At 36.0% G+C, this 22,756-nt stretch overlaps 1 protein-coding gene across 1 annotated transcript in view; it reads left to right on the forward strand.

Annotated features, from left to right (window-relative positions):
• The window catches only part of LOC6651413, a 59,802-nt gene that overhangs the window by 11,019 nt on the left and 26,027 nt on the right, over positions 1 to 22,756 (forward strand). The window lies entirely within an intron of this gene.

Genomic DNA, 22,756 nt, shown 5'->3' on the forward strand with positions numbered 1-22,756 from the left:
TGTAACTTGCATTTGGAACTTGCAGTGAAACTGTGGGTAAATTCCAACAACGAATAACTAGAAATTGAGGCATTTGGGGGTTTTCCACTTTGACCCATGAATGTGTTTGAATATCACATCGTTAACAATGTGACTTTTTGTAGAGACTTGTTACTTAAGGAATAAGTTGTAGCTTTTCTGGAAGAAAACCGTATTCATCGATGTTTACTACTTCATTCATTCATATTCATTAAATATAAAATAAACATTCTTAAACCGTGCACAGTGTATAATTTTGTGGAAATAAAAGAACAAAAATTTGGGTAATTCCCTAAAAAGTTGCTACCTTATCTATTTCCGTCTCAGCAACTTGAATTAAAAAGTTTAGTGAAGTGCGACGGTTGTCAAATAGAAGGAAGAAAATAATTAGTTCATTTAACCGGCATTAACAACACTGTACCATAAACGAAAAATCTTCAAATTCGTATTAATATTTATTTATTTAATATTTAATTCACAGGGACACAATGACAAAAAAGCGTCATCTTCCCAATTTTGTTGTGTTATGTTATAGGGAGTTATTGCGCTTAGCTATGATAATCTGGTTGTTATGCCAGATTGATCTTTCTAGAATATCTATTTATGTGTACTCCTAAAATTTATTGATCGCTCTTTAGCAATTTGAAAAGGAATTTACTTTCAGTTAGTAAAAGAAAACATTTCTTTTTATCCTGTCTAAGCTTCCGGGGCAAAATTTTATTTCGCCCAATTACTTGGCACAAATAATCTTTTAAACAATATATTAAATAATAATATTTTTATACCCTTGCTGAGGGTATTATAAAATTGGTCAGATGTTTGTAACGCACAGAAGAAGACGTTTTCGACCCCATAAAGTATATATGTATATTCTTGATCAGCATGAGAAGCTGAGTGGATATAGTCATGTCCGTCTGTCCGTCCGTCCGTCCGTCTGTGCAAATCAACTTGACGACGCCATCTTAAGAGCTATCGGGATGAAACTTGATATTTGAGCTACTTATACTCCGGAGCAGATAAAGTATGAAAATTGTCAGGATCGGATCACTATATCATATAGTTCTAGAAGAAACAGTTTTGTAGAAATGGGAGTATCCCCATGAAATTTACCAATATGATAGTTTTGGATATAAAACATCAGATCCCGAAATTTCAATCAGATCGGATAAATATAACACAAGTTAAAGTCAATATAAATCGGCTCTACGTCATTGCTTGAAATCCACAGGTCAGCTGAGCACACGCATACACACACAGACGCAACGCTACGTAAACTGTATGAGTATGCGTGCCAATCGCAGCATGCAGCATGGGGAAGAATAAGAAAAAGAAATGGAAATGATATTTGGTAGGCTTTGTTTGTGCATTGATGATACAAAAAGAGAGTTTAAAACATGTAAAAATATTATGGCCAAGGACTGCAAGGGTATATAAACTTCGACACAGCCGAAGTTAGCTTCTTTGATATTTTTATACCCTTGCAAAAAGGGTATATTAATTTTGGTCCGAAGTGTGCAACGCATAGAAGGAAGCATTTCCGACCATATAAAGTATATATATTCTTGATCAGCACGACGAGACGAGTTGAAATAGCCATGTCCGTCCGTCCGTCTGTCCGTCTGGATCAACGCAAACTCCTCCTAGACCGTTGCGACAGAGCTGAAATTTTGCATGTAGGCTTGTATATACTGCATGTAGGCTTGTAGATCTCGGATTCAGCCGGATCGGATCACTACATCATGTAGCTCCCATACAAATGGCAAAGTCACGAACAGTGACTTTTCTTAACAACTTCGTTATTTTCTGAGCTATTGTCGTGAAATTGGTGAGTTAATTACACATAGAAACGACTATGCCAAATTTGATCAAGATCGGGTGACTATATCATATAGCTCCCATAGGAACGATCTTTCGAAAACAGTGACTTTTGTCAATAACTTCGTTACTTTTGACGCGATTGCTTTCAAATTAAACATTTGTTAGTTTAATATAGGGGAGAGGGCCCAGTTATGACCCGGGTTTTGAAAAACCTCGAAATTTTTTCTTCAGTTCGGGAAAATGAGAAATTAAGAAGTTTAACATTTAAATATTAACCAAACGCAACTTTTTTCCAAAGAATGTATGTTTATTTGAGTTACTCAAAAAATTTTGGAACAGATTTAATTTGGATAACTTTTTTTAACTTTAAAAAAAGTGGCCCAGTTATGACTCAACTTAAGAAATTCACTGAAAATAAGAAAATATGAAAGGAATGTCACACGAATTGTTGTGATTTAATGGTTTACTTATTTTGAAGGGCTTCAAAGCCAAAAACAATGAAAAACCCAAAAGAAAATGGCCATAAATGAGAACGATTTTAAGCCCTCGTCGTCCATGTCACTTTCGCAGTTTTTGCAAGCGAAATAATTTGCTTGCATATTAGCGCACTTCGAATGAACATTCCCGATCGAGATCTTCCAGAATATTCTTGGAAAAACTGATCTCAATATGTAAATTTCCTTTCCTTGTTGTTAAACAACAACAAAAATGTTGGAATTTGATAATTTTACATAATCCGAGTGCAAAAAAAAATGGGACATAAGTGGGCACCCCAGCTGAGTCATAACCGGGCCTTTTTATAGTTTAAAGTTTATTTCTATATTTTTTATATACACTACATAATCACATAAATTTTTATAGAATCACAAAATATACGGCAAATACAATACTTTGATGCATTGCACTCACCTTTTCACTGTTGATTTCACAAAATTTTGGTACTTTGAAAAAAATGGAAAAAAACTTTTTCGCACGATTTTCAAAACGATGTTTGGTACGCGTATATACAATACGATTATTAACGTTGGGGTCTGTCCAAAAACTGCAAAACGTCTAACAAACATGATTTACAGGGCTCAAACTGTCATTCAATACCGCATTTCAAAAATATTTGAGAATGTCACAACTGGGCCCTCTCCCCTATCTTTTAATGACTGTGCCGAATTTGATAAAGATCGGGTTACTATATCATATAGCTCCCATAGGAACGATCGGTGGAAAACAGTGACTTTGATCAATATCTTAGTTTTTATCTAAATCTATGCTAAGATTGTAGGCCGTTCTTTCGCAAACATTAGCCTTTTTAGCTTGAACATTTTTCCACTTTGGTGGCTATAGGTAAGGAAAGAGTTACCATAAAAGTTGCAAGGGTATTCAAGGGTATTCACTTTGACGCGGTCGAAGTTAGCCCCGGCCCTCTGGTTTTTTTTAAATTGAAGTCTTTTTCTTAGTTTTCTTTCCATAGCACCTTGACAAATAGAAATCGAATTTCATTTATTGTTTAAAAGTTTACGATTACGTTTATATTTTTCGCATTTATTGAATTGAATGCCCCTAACATCAGTGAATGGTTGTAAAATTATGATATGAACTTTCTCAGTTATTTAAAGAAATATTTCACATATGCCTCATTGAGAGCTTTTCACTCCAAAGCATAAAAGAAAAGACGCAAGAGAAAGAGAAAGAGAGAGAAGTAGAGGGAGAAAAAAGTAACACAGTTTTACTTTCATTTTCATATGCCTTTAGTTTGTTTAGCATTATATTCATGGGTATTATTTGGTTATTTGTTATTAATTTCTTTTTATTTTTATTTATACATATATTTCTTTGTTGTTACGCTCAATGGACCGATGACAATAACACTCACCATAAACTACTTACCCTCCTGTCCTCTGCCTACACTCTCATAGAAAAATGCAATTACTTTTTTTTAGTTGCATGAATGAAAGTTAGCTACAAAAAACAGTGCAACACCATGGAAATGGAAGTGGAAATTGAGTTCGTGTAAAAGCGACATCAATTATTTGAAGGAATCCTCCACAAGATTCTAATAACCGAATGCATGTTATGCGTATCTCACAGATACTTTAAACAACTTCTAGGTGAATGACTGGTGTGGGAGTGGGATATTGGGAATTCTAATGTGGTGGGACTACCTGCTGATTTGCATAGCTGCCACAGAATGCAGAAATGCTTCACTTTCTTGCACCTTCTTCCCTCTTCTTTTGTCTTTCTCCCATTCCAGTTTGTTGACTTGCGTGTTAAGTGCGTTCGATTTGAATGTTTCGATTCGATTTGACTCGACTTCCGCATTGCTCTTTCTCTCTTAGCACCAGCAATCGAATAGAATTGTGAAGTTATTTGTGTAATTGAATTGCCAATAAATTTAAATTTAAAGCTGATTTCGTCAAGTGCACAGATTTTCTCAAAACGCTTTTGGCTGCCCCCATTCTTCAATCGTTTATTCCCCTTCATTTATAAAGATGTTTCGAAATGAAAAGTCATCCCCCAAAAGAAAACATCAAGAAATTGTTGTGGCGGATGCGTTCAAGCAGGTTAATCATTGAAAGTTTTCAGCGGAAACAAAGCGAAAATTTATTTGAAATATATGAGTGTGCTTTTAATAAAAATATATTAGAAAAACAAATATACATAGTTATGGCAGCAGCAGATACACAATTTCTTAAGTCATAAATCAGGAAATGTTTGCATGGCATTCGGTTCTTTTTTGATTCGATTTTAGGCCAAAAGTAGGCCAAAAGAACGGTGAATGTATAAAGCCATGTTGTGAGTCGACTGTTGGCACTCAAGCAGAAGAATGAGAGCATGGCATGCTGAACACCTGCTGGCAGTAGGCAGAAAGATAGCTAAGAAGTTAAAATTTACCATTCGCCAATCGTAATAAATGAATTAAATATTGCATGGGTCGATTAACTTTTAATACAAGGAATCGTACATGATTCGCGATTATCTATCTTGTATCTTTATCCATAATTGTTTAGTTCTCGATTATCAAGTGTGTTGAAATGTAGTCAGTGTGCGCGACTGATCGTAAGAGAAATTATTGATCAACTTGACTAGGAACTATATTGTTCAAGTTGGCTACGAAAGTAAAGACCAATGTTCAGTGCCAGCTGATTGTGGGTGAAACTCTTTATCTAAACTCCTATGCGGATTCTCTAGGAGGAGGTAGAGAAAGAATAAACTTAAGCCGAAAAGTATCCTCTAAATGTTGAGCTAAGTCAAAAAGTGAATGTCAATGTTTGTCTTTGTATCCTGGATGTGCTCTTGCAATGATTTCTTGGATCCATTTCAATTGACCAATGCCAATGCCAACAACTAACATTAACTGTGGCAATTGATGAAAGTAAATGCTTGTGCAGAACATAAAAAGTTGATACCAGTCGATGCAGTTTTTGAGATTGACTGTGTCTGTTTAAGCCTGAGTTGCAGTAGTTGCAGCTTGAGTTTCTATTTTTTTTTTTTTTCGTTTCGATTCATTATACCATACACCCATAGGGTTAAATGGTATATTAAGGTCACCAAAATGTATGTAACAGGGAGAAGGAAGCTGTTCCGACCCCATAAAGAATGTACATTCTTAATCGGCATCAACAGCCGCGACGATCTAGCCATGTCCGCCCGTCCGTATGAACTAGTAGATCTCGAAGCAGAGCTAGCCTCGGAGACTATAAGAGCTAGTGTACAGTTATAGAGTTTGTTTCAAATGTTTGCCGATTTTCTCAAACACTATACTAACTAGAGACACCAAATTTGGTATGTATATTTGCTTAGTAAATGCGCACATTTTTATATATTTAATGATTTTGCGACCCCTTCCGCCCCTGTAATTTAAAAAAAAATCGATCTTCCGTAATTTTCTACCATGTGCAATCAAATTTGGCATACAAATTTGATACTAATATCTAGCAAAATACCAAATTTGATCAAAGTCGGACTAAAAATAGCCAAGTTATGCATATACCACCAGTATGGTGTATGGTATACCTAAGTCGGCGAGACCACTTAATTTTTTTTTGTCTAGTTGGCCCAGCCCGTGCTGATGATGTTCACTCGAATTGTATTGCCATAAATTATGCAAAGTTGCATTCTCGTCCGTTTTTCGGTGAATTGGTGCGCAGCGGCATTTAGAAATTGCAACTGCAACAGCTGCAGCAGCAGTGGGCATCTTGAATCTTGCTTCTTGGTCCGGGAGTGGTTCGTTTGTTCGTTCCATCGTCGGTTCATCTTCCGTTTGGTCACTAAACAATTTTTTTTTCTTCTTGTATTTGTATCTTTCGCCTGTTTGTTGCTGATTCGTTTTTGTTTGGCTGTCGGACAGACAACAGTTACTTTTAATGGCTATGCAAATGTTTACACTGTACAACAAGCATAAAGAAGAGATTCGATATTCAACATATTGCAATAATAAAACGATCAATTCGTCTTAATTAGTTTTGCGGCTGCGAATTCAGAGACCAGAGTCACAGCTTCAGCATTAATACAATTAATGCGAATCGAATTTCCATTTGCTAAAAACAATGACAATGCGGATTGTTGTCTATGCAGTCTAAACAAAACGCAAGCGAAAATATGAGTTAACCGACAATCAGATACTCTTCTTCTTCAGATGTATGATACTTGGACGAATCTTGTATAACTATAAAAACTTGCTTTTACAAGTCTGTTTTTCAATTTCGCTAAAAGTGTGCAGTTCAGCATGTCTGTAATGTTATCCTTTGACTACTTTATGTACACTATAGAATTCTCCATACGACACTCGAGTTGCTATTTCTGAGGGGTTTTAGCTTTTATGTGGTATATACAATTCGAGATAGACAATTATAATAAAATAGGTCATACCCTTGCAAAAACGGTATAATGCTTTGAAGGAAGCATGAAGAATATACATTTTTGATCAGCACGACGTCCTACGTTTAGGTCGCCGCAAACTCTTAGACCAATAAAGCTTCAGTGCTGCAATTTTGTTTGTATGTGATCTTCGATTTACTGCTGATTTAGCCGACTATAAATGTTGTACATGTCCCATAGAAATGTTTGGTCCAAAAACAAGTTCGTAAGAAATTTGTTCTTGCTTCTTGAACAAACCAGGTTCTTAGGCAGAAGTTTTACTTTTTACATGAAAAAGTCTTGTCGGAAAAGACGAATAGAAAAACTTGCAAGGGTATACAAACTTCGGCACGGCCGACAGTCAGCCCCAGGCCTCCAGGTTTTTTTTTTTTTGTCCAACTCAATGGACTCTCTCTGCAAAGGTATACATTTTTTCAAAAATAAAAAGTAAAAGTGCTCAACGCATTTGATCAGACGTAAAAAATTCAAACCGTTTTGTTTTTTGTTACAACTTTAGTTTAAACAAAACCCAAACTGAAAAACGCAAGCAAAGTTATGTAACTGCTTCAACTATTTACCGTTTACCTAAAATATGCAAACATTTAAGGTCTCTCCATCTCTTTCTCTGATTTATTTCCTTTTTATTCGCACTCTTAGCCCATTTTGACCCAGTTGTTAGCCGGCTAATTTACCATATTGATTTTCGCCCACAAAGCTTCACTTTACACTTTGATTTATGTATGTATGTGAGATATGCGCTGCTGTTTCAGTTTGTTTTTGGTAATGGCGCTAGAACAAGTTATTCAATCAAATATTCCGAATTTAGCATGTTAAAATCACGTTAATTAAGGTGTTAATTGAGTTTGTCAGACATCGACATGGATCACGTGAGCATAACATATTCAAATTTATGATCACAACTTTTAAAAAACTGAAATTTGATTTTCCCATCCTAAGATTGGTTAAAATCTTTCTGATCAATTAAAGAATAAAGTTGAAACAGTTTTAAAGTATTATTTACTTGTAAAATTTACAGTCGTGCGGCTGCTGTTGTAGCTGCTGCTTCTGGCTATTTAAAGGGGCGGGGCGGTTGGGGTAGGGCTGATGAGTCATAGGCATGAAATTTTTAGGAAAATTTTTTCAGTCTTGCGCAAAGTATTTTCCACGCTCTGAGCCATAAACCATTTTCGAAATTATAAATGCAAATATATACATACCTATACGATGAACACATACAAATATATATATACCGACTTATACATATACATATATGTAGATACAACATACAAACATTCAAACCATAAAGTGCATGATAAATAATAAACTTAAATAAAATGCCAGCTGGGCAGCCGCAGCAGCAAATTGGCGCCGCTAAAGCCAAAGCCGAAGCCAATGCAGAAACTCAAAAGACGCCAAATCATAAATTCTAATAAGATGCCAGCCAAAGGTATGTCAGACCCACATATTACAGGCTAAAAAAAGAAAGACAGACAGAAGAAAAAAAAAACTCAGCTGAAATGTACCTAATGCGCGTTGTTGTTGTCGTTTAACGAGCTGCTGCATATATGTCGACGCGATGTGATGATGATGTTGACGAGTGATGATGATTTTCATATTACATGCGACATTTTTAGAGCCCCCTACTCGAATGAACGGTCTGGGAGATTCATATGTCGGGCATCGATTGTGGTGAGTTTTAGTTTGTTGCTTTGAGGAACTGACTCACGTTTGCTCTATGAAATTTACCACCAAGTCATCTAAACTCTCGAGTTCGAATGAGCAAAATACCTTCCTTCTGGTCTCACATGATTGTTGTGGGCTTAGCCACAAACGCTGTTGCTGCTGTATAGATGCGTCGAACAGCCCACAGCAAAAGACTACAGCAGAACACTAGATCAGAGCACAGAGTATCTGCATCCACAACGTGGAGCGTGCAACGTGCAATTATGCGCACAAGTTGCGTGCAGAAATATTTTTGAATTCATTCACCTTTTGTGGCTGCAAGTGGAGATGCAGCAAAATGTAGAGAGAGAGAGAGGGAGAAGCAGAATGCTGGAGGACCATCTGTAGTGGGTCTGTCTGCAGCGTCCTTGCAATTTGGCTCTTATCTTTTCACTACCCCAACTCCCGCCACATTCTTGTCTGAGCCGAGTCCACACCCATCATCCACCCACCCATCTCTATGACCATAATTTCTGTTTGGGGCTATTTCTATATTCTTACACCCTGTCGGTTGTGCAACGTATAAAGTGAGGTTAACAAAATCGGAATTCAAGCTAACCCATTAAACATTAATAGAGGGATCACAATGACAATGACTAAATTGAGAGTGAGTGCAGATCTAGTTTCAGTTTGTGTGTGCTTGCAAGGTAGCTCGTATTCGGATATTCAATTCATGCCAATTGGTCATTATTGCTCGCCCCCTACTAGACTCACGCGTCGCGTGTCCCAACAAATTTTTAAACATTTGCCTCTTTTTTTTTCTTTGTATGTGTGCGTGTGTGTAAGTGTGTTTTGTTTTGGGGTTTTGTTGTGTTGAATCTGTGCCAAATATTTCGAGTTGATTTTGGTTTATGCATATGACTCAAATGAAAACTGTCATAAATATGCATACATACATATACCACAGAAAAACTGCAAGTTCTGTTCGGAAATAAGCAAACTGAGGAAAACCCACGAAGAAATGACTGTCGTGGGAGTCTTGACTGAATGGTTGATCAAATCTACCAGTATTAAGGTTAAATAAAAAAAACAAATAAAAAAAGGGTAATTTAAGGAAATTTATCGATGAATCAACAATGTCTTCAACTTTACTCAACTTCACCTGGTATTACGTGAATTTCCAATAAATATGCAAGTATTGCAAGTATGAATATTCTCCCCAAATGTCAAACCTTACATTTAACGGAAGATTATTTTAAAGGCAACACAAAAAGGTGACCACCTGGTCAACCACCTGGTTGTCTGTGTAGCTGATTCTCTCAAATGTACTTTGGGAGTTTTCAGTAATAAGCAAGTTTCAATAACGAAAGCTAGGCAAATAAAAGGTGAATTGTGGAAATATTTTCCAAATATTCCGCACTCAAAACCAGGATTCAACGTTTTCAAACGTTTTGAAAACACTGCAATAGGGTATTCACTGCAATAGGGTATTCAATGTTTTCGGCTCAGTGTACATTTTTGTGGACCTGCATCCGCTGCTTAATTTATAAGTAAATTTGCTCATCTTGGAGACGGCTCTTCGTCCGTTTCTTGCCTCTCTTCTACTTGCTTTTTATACCATACACCCATAGGGTGAAATGGTATATTAAAGTCGCCAAAATGTGTGTAACAAGCAGAAGGAAGCATCTCCGACCCCACAAAGTATATATATTCTTGATCAGGATCAAAAACCGAGTCGATCTAGCCATGTCCGTCCGTCCGTCCGTCCGTCCGTCCGTATGAATATCTAAGATCTCGGAGACTATAAGAGCTAGAGCCACCAAATTTGGTATGCAGTCTCGTGTAGTATGTACGCTTATCGAGTTTGTTTCAAATTTTTGCCACGCCCCCTTCCGCCCCCGGAATTTACATAAAACTGTTTTTCTTAAAAAGTCTGGCAGATAGAGACATCAAATTTGGGTTATATACTTGTTTAGTTAGCGCGCAGAAAATAATTGTTCCAACTTTTTGCCACGCCCCTCGAAAACTAACTAAGCTAAAGTCACCAAATTTGGTATGTATATTGGCTTAGTATGCGCGCAGAATACATATATTTAAATATGTTGCCACGCCCACTTCCGCCTCCATAATTTAGAAAAAACCGATTGGCTCTTGCAATTTTTTGACCATCGCGATCAAATTTGGCAGACTAATAAATCTTATCTATTTCTATCAAACTACCAAATTTGATTAAAATCGGATTAGAAACATGCAAAATATACGTATGAACGTATTTTGCTACGCGATCCATAAGGGCAGAATTGGCCGTTGGCTAGTGGCGGCGCTAGAGTGCTCGTGTGTTTGTAGAGTGAGCGAGATAGCAAATGGTATGAGGCATGTAAAAACAATTTAGTAGACATACATTTGGTTTTCGAAATTTTAAATATTTGTTTCACCTGGTGTATGGTATACCCAAGTCGGCGAGACGACTTACTTACTTCATTTATTTATGTTTCATTTCACGCTGCTTGACGCTTTATTTTTTTTGGGATTTTCTTGATGTTGCTATTGTTGTCGCGACATATACATATTTCCTATTTCGCAAGATCTTTCAACGCGCCGTCGACGTGTGTCGTTTCCTTTGCAACGACTGCATTATTTTGTTTGATTTTTAAATTATATACTTATGTGCGTACATACATATGTATTTATGTATGTCTATATTGTGTGTTTGCATTTATGTACAATAGATCTCACAATAAGAGGTAAGACAAGCAGCTAGCCTGACCTTGCCATCATTTTTCATCGTTTTGCCTTTTGTTTTTGGGGCCACCTTCTCTTGTTCGGTCGGTCGAGGCGTTTAAATGTTTAACAAAATGTTTATCTTGTCACATTTGCGCAATATATTTACGAATTGTTGAAATGTTTGTTATAGGGGCAACTCCCGCCCACATTGATATTTATTCACGAGGCGTGCGTATTGAAATTAAGTCAACCTGTTGTGTACCCACATCATAATCCCCGTCGAATAAAGTCGGCTATAGAAAAATCCATCAATGATTTCATGATCTGATGATCCACAATTCTGTAGTATGTGGCCGCCTGCCACTTTTTGATCTGAGATTACTCTGTTAATGTATTGTTGCAACTCATTAGTAAAGTGACTTTGTAAATCTGACCTCAGGATATCTTTTACGTCGTCGTTGTTGTCGTTGGTCTTAAACGAAAACTACTTAAATTAACTTTTGCAATTTGCGTGTCAATGATGACAAGCTAACTTAGCTAGCCAGAAGGAGGAAGGCATGAAAATGCGAGCGTCGCCTCAAAAGTTAATCAGTTTACTTATTTAATTTAAATGTATAAACCAGCAATAAGCAAGTTTCAGTAACGAAAGCTAGGCAAATCAAGTATGAATTGTGTTGAATATATTTTCCAAATATTCCGCATTTAGTCTTTGAGTTTATTCATTTGAAAAAGTTTTAGTCCAGCCCACCCCTCATTCAGATAAATAGATGGAGCGCGACTCAGTCCAATGGAGCATGTCCACTACATTTTCAAGTTTTAGGCACGGCATGATAAATTTTTCAATGCCAAGAGCAAAACTATTAAACTCTGGAGAGGAACGAATGGAGGTTGGGGAAGGGACAGAGAGAGGAGTGGTTCCGAAACAGAACAAAACAGAACTGAAGAGGCCAAACCCAAAACTTATGCCCGACTCCGCCCTCATTTTAGCGTTGCTTAAGGTTTCTAGCCCGTTTCCCTTGGTTTCCTTCTAGTTGTCCTGCTTTCACCCAATCCAAAGGAGAACTGTTTTCTTTGCCATTTTGCTTTGTTACAAACTGCAGTCCACATGAGCCTTCAACTTGTCCATCCTTAACCTACAACTACTATATTTAATTAAAAATTGCTTCCTTCCATTTAATTTAGCATAGTTCATTGTCTGTGCCAGACTGGGTGGTGTCGTTGTGGGCATGTTTTTAATTAAACAGTAAAATTGCATTTTGAAACGTGGCAAGGAGATGAAGAATTAGTTAAATTGTAACCTGAACTTTGGTTAATTGAAATTAATTAATGCTGTTTGCTGTGTCTGCTTTATGAGGCCTGACATGATGCCTCACAAGATGCATCTATTATTTGCATAAATTAACTATGTATGTAACTAACTTTCGCTCGAACTTGCGAATGAATTAAACTTTCGCCCTATAAACCTGAATGCATGTCTGTTGAAGGGAGCAACAATAGTTGCATGATCTTGCAGCAGCTGCATGACCATGATGGTCATGGTCAGAGCCAAGCAGCCAGCCAAATAGCCAAACGTCCAACCAACCAACCAAACAACCAGTCAGAGTCCCAATTTTGATTTTTATTTATTTGCAATGAGATAGACCAAAAACAAAAAAAAGGCATTCGTTAGTTTGGATAGATTCAATATAATCATTATAAATCACGATTTAGTTTCGCTTTTTAGCCATCTCGTGGTTGCCTTTAAAGTTGGTCAACTAACAGAAGGGAAATACATTTTTCACACATGCAAGCAAAGATTTATATATACACCAAGATGTAGTTTTAGAAAAGTCTGTAACTCGAAGGCAACAATGTTGCTGCAACTTTGTTGCAATGACTTGACCGGCGTGAAATTTGTGATTCGAGTCCCTGTTATTGTGTGTGTATAAAGTAAAAAGAATTCGAAGAAGTTATCTCCTAGTCGACTATGTGATTAATAGCCGCAAATTTGTTCATATTTAGGTTATGACCATATTTAGATTGTCGATAATATCTTGTCGGGGATATAATTTCTTATCTTTCCGTTAATTTTGTCTTCAAAAGAAAATTACTATTACTCAAAAGGGAATTCACTTTAGTAATCACGAGTAATACAGAAATTGCACTCAGAGTACATACGATAAAACCTGGATTAAGTCTTAAAAGTTTATTACGAAAACACTCCAGAATATAAAAGGCTTTTAAATGTAATGCCCCATTAAACAAATGCAGTTGGACATAACATCATTCGTTTAATCATTATTGATGTCGTTTGAAATTCGGATGAGTCGGTAATAAAGAATTTGAGGGTCCTTTCTGTATATTTAGCAAGAAGCCATTCATAATTATTCTAACCAACAATAAATACTATACTATATAATATATACTTTTTGGGACACGGAACACTTCTTTGGTTTGTTACATGCATTTCGGAAACTTTTTACATCATTTACCTATAATATTACACATATTTTACTATAATGAATGAACTTTAATAGTAAATTATGGTTCTGTGCATTGTTTTCATGAGTGTTTTTTTTTTCAAAGGCAATATACGAATCTTTTCTTTTCCGTTTAGAGTTACGCAGTTTGTTTAATCTCAAGAGTTGTCGGTTTTGCAGTGCTCTAATTGAATTTAAATTTCCGGCGAATGGCTTGATAGTCAGAATAATAGAGGTCAACTCAATTGTTAGGGCGGCAACCAGGACACCCAAGATGGTTTCTGTCTTGCCGATGCGCGCTTCATTCCATTCCCTTTTTTTTTTTGTTGTGCAGATATCTGCACTTTAACTATTCAATGGCTTGCTGGGTTGTCTGTCTGTTTGTCTGCCCGTATCTTTATCTCCATTGTTTCCAGTTTCTGGCAGTTGCTTTTAATTAGCAGCACCAGCAGCAGCCACCACCACCAAGTGAGTGAGTGTTGCGCCTTCTATGGTTTCCTCTTTAGATGGTCGACCCTTAATAGAAGCAACAAATGGCATGACATAGAACCCAATCGCATAACGCAAGTAGTGGTAGTCGTGCCACAAAACAGATAAGCTGCAGCAGCTTTTGGGCAAGCCAAAAGAAAAATGGCAACCAGCGGAAGCAGACAGTAGCAACAGAGAGCGGAGCTCTAAGCACCAAGAAGCAACTATCGTTTGTTGTTTCTACTGCCGCAGATAAACAATAACAAGCTGCTGCGGCAAGCTGCAATCGTCGCTTCCTCTAGCCAGTCTCCAGTTTCTCTAGACTCTTGACCTAGCAGCAGCAGCAACAGCAACTCATGCATGCATAATGAGAATCCAGCCAAAAATCAAACTCCAAATGGAGGCCCCATGAGGAGATAGAGGTTCCATTGACATCAATTGGCCACCGCATCAGGCCACCTCACAGTGGGCCCAACTTTCTTCTACCAACTGTTGATCACCAGTTTTGGCCAAAATTAATGAAGAGGGGGAGAAGGAATACTGCTGATGATCCGAGTGTGACAATGTTTCACATTGATTATGCCATGAAGAGATTTGCTTGGCCAAAGCAGCTATAATTATGGCAAACATTCAAAATTAACTTCCGCATTTGAGAACTGCCCCTATTGATATTTATAGTAGTCAAAACGTGACCAGCATCAAGCGGATGAACCCAAAAAAGCAAAAAAACAACAAAAAGAAAACACATCTCTTAGGCGAAACATTTGCAACATGTTTTGTGTCGAGCCAGAGAAGGAGGGGGCAACTAACTAAGTAGATAGTAGTTACTTCCAAAATCCAGTTGCCAGCTTGTGGCAGTTGTTGAATTCATTTGACGACTGGTTACTCCAACTGTTTATCCATTTGTTTTGCTTTACCTGTCTTATTGGAGTAGGTTCAATGTACTTTTTCTTCGTCAACTCAACACATCGAATTGAAGTTCAGTCAACAGTCAAAATAAAAAAAAACTATATATAAAAACAATGCGAAAACTAACAAGTTTGTGATGTGAATGTGGAAAATTGTAAGCAAGTGCATTCATTCACTCAGTCACTCGCTCATTGAATTCATTCATTCAACAAAATTCTGACACCAGGCCTTGAGATTATGACTGCGACTGCGACTGCACCTGAGACTGAGACTAAAAATGAAGTAAGTAAGTCGTCTCGCCGACTTGGGTATACCATACACCAGGTGAAACAAATATTTAAAATTTCGAAAACCAAATGTATGTCTACTAAATTGTTTTTACATGCCTCATACCATTTGCTATCTCGCTCACTCTACAAACACACGAGCACTCTAGCGCCGCCACTAGCCAACGGCCAATTCTGCCCTTATGGATCGCGTAGCAAAATACGTTCATACGTATATTTTGTATGTTTCTAGTCCGATTTCAAATTTGGTAGTTTAATAGAAATAGATAAGATTTATTAGTCTGCCAAATTTGATCGCGATGGTCAAAAAATTGCAAGAGCTAATCGGTTTTTTCTAAATTATGGAGGCGGAAGTGGGCGTGGCAACATATTAAAATATATGTATTCTGCGCGCATACTAAGCCAATATACATACTAAATTTGGTGAGTTTAGCTTTGTTAGTTTTCGAGAAAATCAGTTTTGTTTAATTTTCGGGGGCGGAAATGGGCGTGGCAAAATTTTTAAATAGTCAATATCTGCGCGTCCATTAAGCTAACTTACATACCAAATTTAATGTCGGTAGCCTACATAGTTTTTAAGAAAAACAGTTTTATGTAAATTCTGGGGGCGGAAGGGGGCGTGGCAAAAATTTGAAACAAACTCGATAAGCGTACATACTACACGAGACTGCATACCAAATTTGGTGGCTCTAGCTCTTATAGTCTCCGAGATCTAGGTGTTTATACGGACGGACGGACGGACAGACGGACATGGCTAGATCGACTCAGTTTTTTATCCTGATCAAGAATATATATACTTTGTGGGGTCGGAGATGCTTCCTTCTGCCTGTTACATACATTTTGGCGACTTTAATATACCATTTCACCCTATGGGTGTATGGTATAATGAGAGTGTAGTTTATGTGGCGATGGCCAGAGGCAACGCATGTCAACATCCATGTCATTGTTGTCGCTGTTGTTTTGATATGCATTTCATAGTTTTGCGTTGATTCATTTGCATATGTAGCCCAAAAATAGAGACACGGAGATAGAGTATATTGGTTATTCTCTCCCAAAGGCTTAAATTCTTTTCTGACTCTGCAAAGGGCTGGCATCTGGGTAGTTCCTCCTCGATCAATGGGAAAAGTCCAGGCAGCTGATCGCATCTTGATTGAGTTAAGCTTATACAAAATCACGTTTGTTATAGAGTATTTTAATAGTCGATGCTATGACTTGATTTACGAAATTGTTTATTTGTTGACTGGCTGCACCCAAATACTGTCAGTTTCGGTTGTCCCCATTTAAATTTGTCGCGGCACCATTGACGCCAGCAACTAATTTTGGTTGCATTTCCAAACCAAAAAGCAACAAAGGTGAGGCAATCTAACGCATCTAACTATTGCAGCAAATGTCTTCAGAAAACAAAAGGAAATAAGACTGCTGTCAAAAGAGATGCCAATGTGGCAAATAAACGTTGTGCAACATTGTCTACCCCACTTGGATAAAAATCACAAAATTTATCAAATAGAAGGGCCGAATTAGCAATTTTAAGCCCTGCTACTGATATTCTCAAATATTTGCATTGCAAATTCTGATGCAGTTAGTCGGAGCCATTTATTTGTGCATCAAACATAAAGGACTTTTAATTAGTGTTTCCTGTGATTCGATTCGTTTTGGTATGTTCGTTTGTTTGTTTGTTTATTGTCGTGCAATTAACAAAAATGACAGGCAAATGCATTTCCCTTTTGTTGTTTTGTTTTCATTCTCATTTGCCGCACGGTCAGTTCAATGAACCAAGCATTGTGTGTTGATGAGAAGGAAGAGGGGGGACGAGGGCAGACAAATATGTATAAGGCATTGTTGACATGTGAGCGACTACCGCCAGGCAGCCGGTCCCTCTCTCCGATTTAGCCTTGAAACTAGTTGAAATGTCGCATACTTTGCCATTAGCATTGCAAGTTGTGTGTCTTCCCCCTCTTTTAATACCATACACCCATAGGGTGAAATGGTATTTTAAAGTCGCCAAAATGTATGTAACAGGCAGAAGGAAGCATCTCCGACCCCACAAAGTATATATATTCTTGATCAGGATCAACAACCGAGTCGATCTAGCCATGTCCGTCTGTCCGTCCGTCTGTCCGTCTGTCCGTATGAACACCTAGATCTCGGACACTATAAGAGCTAGAGCCACCAAATTTGGTATGTAGACTCGTGTAGTATGTAGAGTGATCAAGTTTAATCGCAATTTAAAAAAAGCGTTTATCTCAAAAACTATTCCAGCTAGAGACACCATATTTGGTATGTATATTCGCTTAGTAAATGCACACATTTTGTATGTATAAAAATTTTGCCACGCCCTTTTCCGCCCCCGTGATTTGAAAAACTTGATTATCTCCCTTATTTTTTTACCTTATGCAATCATATTTGGCACACTTAAATTTAATACTAATATCTATCAAAATACCAATTTTGATCAAAATAATAAAAAAACAGTCAAGTTATGCATATAAACGTTTTTCCATAAGGCCGGAGTTGGCCGTTGGCTGGTGGGGGCGCTAGGGTGCTCGTATACTTGAGTGAGCGAGATACTAAGATATGCTTGTAAAAAGCATGTGAAAATGCATTGCACTGGTGTATGGTATACCTAAGTCGGCGAGACGACTTACTTACTTCATTTTTTTGTCAAGCCGAAATGAAGTAATAATGAAGTAAGTAAGTCGTCTCGCCGACTTGGGTATACCATACACCAGGTGAAACAAATATTTAAAATTTCGAAAACCAAATTTATGTCTACTAAATTGTTTTAACATGCCTCGTACCATTTGCTATCTCGCTCACTCTACAAACACACGAGCACTCTAGCGCCGCCCCTAGCCAACGGAAAATTCTGCCCGTATGGATCGCGTAGCAAAATACGTTCGTACGTATATTTTGCATGTTTCTAGTCCGATTTCAATCAAATTTGGTAGTTTGATAGAAATAGATAAGATTTATTAGTCTGCCAAATTTGATCGCGATGGTCAAAAAATTGCAAGAGCCAATCGGTTTTTTCTAAATTATGGAGGCGGAAGTGGGCGTGGCAACATATTAAAATATATATATTCTGCGTAGATACTAAGCCAGTACACATACTAAATATGGTGACTTTAGCTTTGTTAGTTTTCGAGAAAATCAGTTTTGTTTAATTTTCAGGGGCGGAAATGGGCGTGGCAAAATTTTTAAATAGTCAATATCTGCGCGTTTATTAAGCTAGCTTACATACCAAATTTAATGTCGGTAGCTTTCATAGTTTTTAAGAAAATCAGATTTATGTAAATTCCGGGGGCGGAAGGGGGCGTGGCAAAAAGTTGGAACAAGTTTTTTTTGCGCGCTAACTAAACAAGTATATAACCCAAATTTGATGTCTCTATCTGTTATACTTTTTAAGAAAAACAGTTTTTTGTAAATTCCGGGGGCGGAAGGGGGCGTGGCAAAAATTTGAAACAAACTCGATAAGCGTACATACTACACGAGACTGCATACCAAATTTGGTGGCTCTAGCTCTTATAGTCTCCGAGATCTAGGTGTTCATACGGACGGACAGACGGACATGGCTAGATCGACTCGGTTTTTGATCCTGATCAAGAATATATATACTTTGTGGGGTCGGAGATGCTTCCTTCTGCCTGTTACATACATTTTGGCGACTTTAATATACCATTTCACCCTATGGGTGTATGGTATAAAAATAATGCAAAGTGCCACATAAGCAGATGTTGTTGCCCCAGCTGCAACTTCTCCCTCTCATTGCAATTGTCATCTGTGCCAAAGAGAAGATTTCTGCACCATTTCAAGCAACATTTTTTCCACTATTAAAATGTTTGATTTATGATTGACTATCTGCTGCTGTTGCTCTTGGTTTTTCTCTTCAAAGTGGTTGGAAGTATTTTTGGCTTGCTTGCTCTGCTGCCAGCAATGAAACAAAGCAATTATAATTCAAACTTTCTATTTCAACTACACGCGACACAAAAACACTTCAGAAATGTATCGTTAGGTGTGCCTACGGATTTTCTTCAATATACAAAAAATTATTCATTATTGCTGTCGTGTTTATGAGTTATATAGCTAAAACATAACGTACATACATACATCAACCATCACTTGAGAAGAAACTACATAAGCCAAACGTAAATTTTCTCACATTTGAAATTTGAAATTGAATTGTATAAATCCAATTTCCGAATTTCAGTTGGAGTCTCGACATTAAAATACCCTTAAGGAGACTTAGCTCCTAATCAATTGGTTTTATCATTCGATTTCGATGGACTTTTTGGTGATATAGGCGTTAATATTACAGAAGCATTTACGATTGATGCTCCTTTGATCCTTTTGACTATTGTTGGGTGTCTTCTCTTAGATACCCTGTGGCTGGGGTCCACAGGGTGTACACTCAACTGAGATGAGCCAAGTTCGAGCTCTAATCTTTTGTACTTAGTTGGCGGCGGTGGGCAATGTGCACTCAAGCAACAACAACAAAATAAAAATAATAAGAAATACAATTATTTATGCTATTTTTATAACTTGCATTTCACTTTGTGCCACGGTTTTTGTTACACACACACAAACAAACGATGCGTAATTAAATTGTTTATTGTGTTTCTTTAATTTTTTGTTTTTGTTTGTTTTTCGTCTTCGTGTTTCTTTTGTTGAGCTTTCTTAACATCAGATTCAGCTCTGGTACAATTATTTATGCGCACTTTTTAATTGGTAACAAATAAACCAAATATTTGTTGCTTTAAGGTCATTGTCCATGTCTAATATTTGCACATTATTAAATACATTTTTTCTCTTTCCATCTTACAGGTAAGCAACATTGAAAAATCTATGTCATTAATTTAGCAAATGAACTGAACTCAAGTAAGCAGAAAATAATAAATAAACCATAATCGATATAATATACATACAAAATTCCCCCAGACTAAAAATTAAGGATCTGTGATCTACATAAACAAATATTAGTGATTCAAAAATATGTATATATAAATTTTAAATGACAGATATAGTATAAGACACAGTAAATTAACTTAAATGGTTGCAAAAGTTGATTTATGCTTTGTTAAACAAATTCACAAATGCGTGGAAATATTTTTTCTTATTCAGTTTTTTTTTGAATATAAATATTTGCGACACTGAAAAACCTATTCAGCAAAATGCTTGCCGAGCTAGTTAAAACTTGCACATTGATTGATGGATTTGAATTGAAAACGCCACTATGAGATGCCCCGATGAGGAGGACGATGGGAAGCCAGTTGAACTGGTTTCTTAAGGTATGAGGCCGATTAGAACCAGTTACTTAGCCAACACGTGTATAAACACACAGACCAGAGCAAAAACTTTGAGCTCAGTGCACAGTTGTGTTTCGCTGCATTTGAATTGCGGGGATGCCAAGCTGCATACAAACAGAAAAATACATATGTATAAAGATGACTAGAAATGGGTCTATGTCTTGCCATTCCAAACTATATGTATCTATATACATATGTATGTACATATGTCTGTTATGTATCTATATACATATGTATGTACATATGTCTGTTAGTCTGGCGACAAGAAACGTCGTCACCGCATTCAAAACACGTCAATTGATTGATTGCCATTGAGTGGGCAAAGTAAAATTGCTGCTACAAACGAAATTCGGCAATATAAATAAATTAAATAGAGATACACATATGTATTAGAAAATGAGAAAATTTTTAGAATCTATGAATTAGATTTCCTCTCTATTCTTCTCTTTTACGTGTCCGCCTTTGACCCTTTTAAGGGCAAACAATTTGTGGTATTCAGTTTAAACACGAGACACGAACGGCGTCTAAACAATGTCAAAATAAGTGACAGCAACATCCAGTCCATGTGTAGTTAGACTTGCATTTGCAGTTTCAGACAGAACAGGCTGCATCTCCCCACTTAAAGGCAACGGAAGTGCTGGCTTATTGTTAATGGATGCACAGTAGTGAATCGAGTGGTGGGAGGAGGTGGTGGAGGGGTAGGGAAGGGACTGGTGCTTAAAGTTGATTTTAATCACACAGACGTGTCACAACTGGCCAAATACCGTCCTATGTCTGACCATTCACCCTCGGACCACAGACCGTCAACGAGTCTAGAGTCAGGCGAACAGTCAGAGAGACGCGTGTCCCATAGATTTCTTATTTAATTGACAATGCAGACGCCGCCGCCAATGTCGTCGCTTGGGCGATTTAAGGCGTGTGATAAAAGCAATTAAGTGCTCTATGAGTTACTCGACGTACTGCATATTTGATCAAGAAAAGCACACATACACACACACACACACACACACACATACTACTACTACAACTACAACTACAACCGCAAGACTCAATCAATAAAATACTGTTTGTGCTTAGTTTACAATTCGATCAATGACAGTTGGGTGTACACTAAGGTCAGCAAGCGCCAGTGTTCTTGCTGTTAATCCCTGGCAACGTTTACCAGAAAATAAAACTGAGAACCATTTGTTTTGTGGACTGTAAGATGCACCCCGCAATACGGAAGCTAGTTGCCCAAGTAAACATACAAAGTATTTGTCTATCGATTTGCAGTCGCCACATCCAATTAACAGCTTTTGGCACAATTTCAAGTCGCCATATCGATGAGAGATGATGATAATTACTATATTATATATCTTTGTTGATCAATTGATGATGGAGAGAGAGAGAAAAGGTTTTGCCCAATAACTAATTGTAGGAACTGCAACTACACACACACACGTCGAGTTCTATATTTATTATTATTATTATTATTATTATTATTATTATTATTATTATTATTATTATTATTATTATTATTATTATTATTATTATTATTATTATTATTATTATTATTATTATTATTATTATTATTATTATTATTATTATTATTATTATTATTATTATTATTATTATTATTATTATTATTATTATTATTATTATTATTATTATTATTATTATTATTATTATTATTATTATTATTATTATTATATTATTATTATTATTATTATTATTATTATTATTATTATTATATTATTATTATTATTATTATTATTATTATTATTATTATTATTATTATTATTATTATTATTATTATTATTATTATTATTATTATTATTATTATTATTATTATTATTATATTATTATTATTATTATTATTATTATTATTATTATTATTATTATTATTATATTATTATTATTATTATTATTATTATTATTATTATTATTATTATTATTATTATTATTATATTATTATTATTATTATTATTATTATTATTATTATTATTATTATTATTATTATTATTATTATTATTATTATTATTATTATTATTATTATTATTATTATTATTATTATTATTATTATTATTATTATTATTATTATTATTATTATTATTATTATTATTATTATTATTATTATTATTATTATTATTATTATTATTATTATTATTATTATTATTATTATTATTATTATTATTATTATTATTTATTATTATTATTATTATTATTATTATTATTATTTTTTTTATTATTATTATTATTATTATTATTATTATTATTA

This window comes from Drosophila willistoni, chromosome 3R, assembly GCF_018902025.1.
Source record: "Drosophila willistoni isolate 14030-0811.24 chromosome 3R, UCI_dwil_1.1, whole genome shotgun sequence".
Taxonomy (NCBI): Eukaryota; Metazoa; Arthropoda; class Insecta; order Diptera; family Drosophilidae; genus Drosophila; species Drosophila willistoni.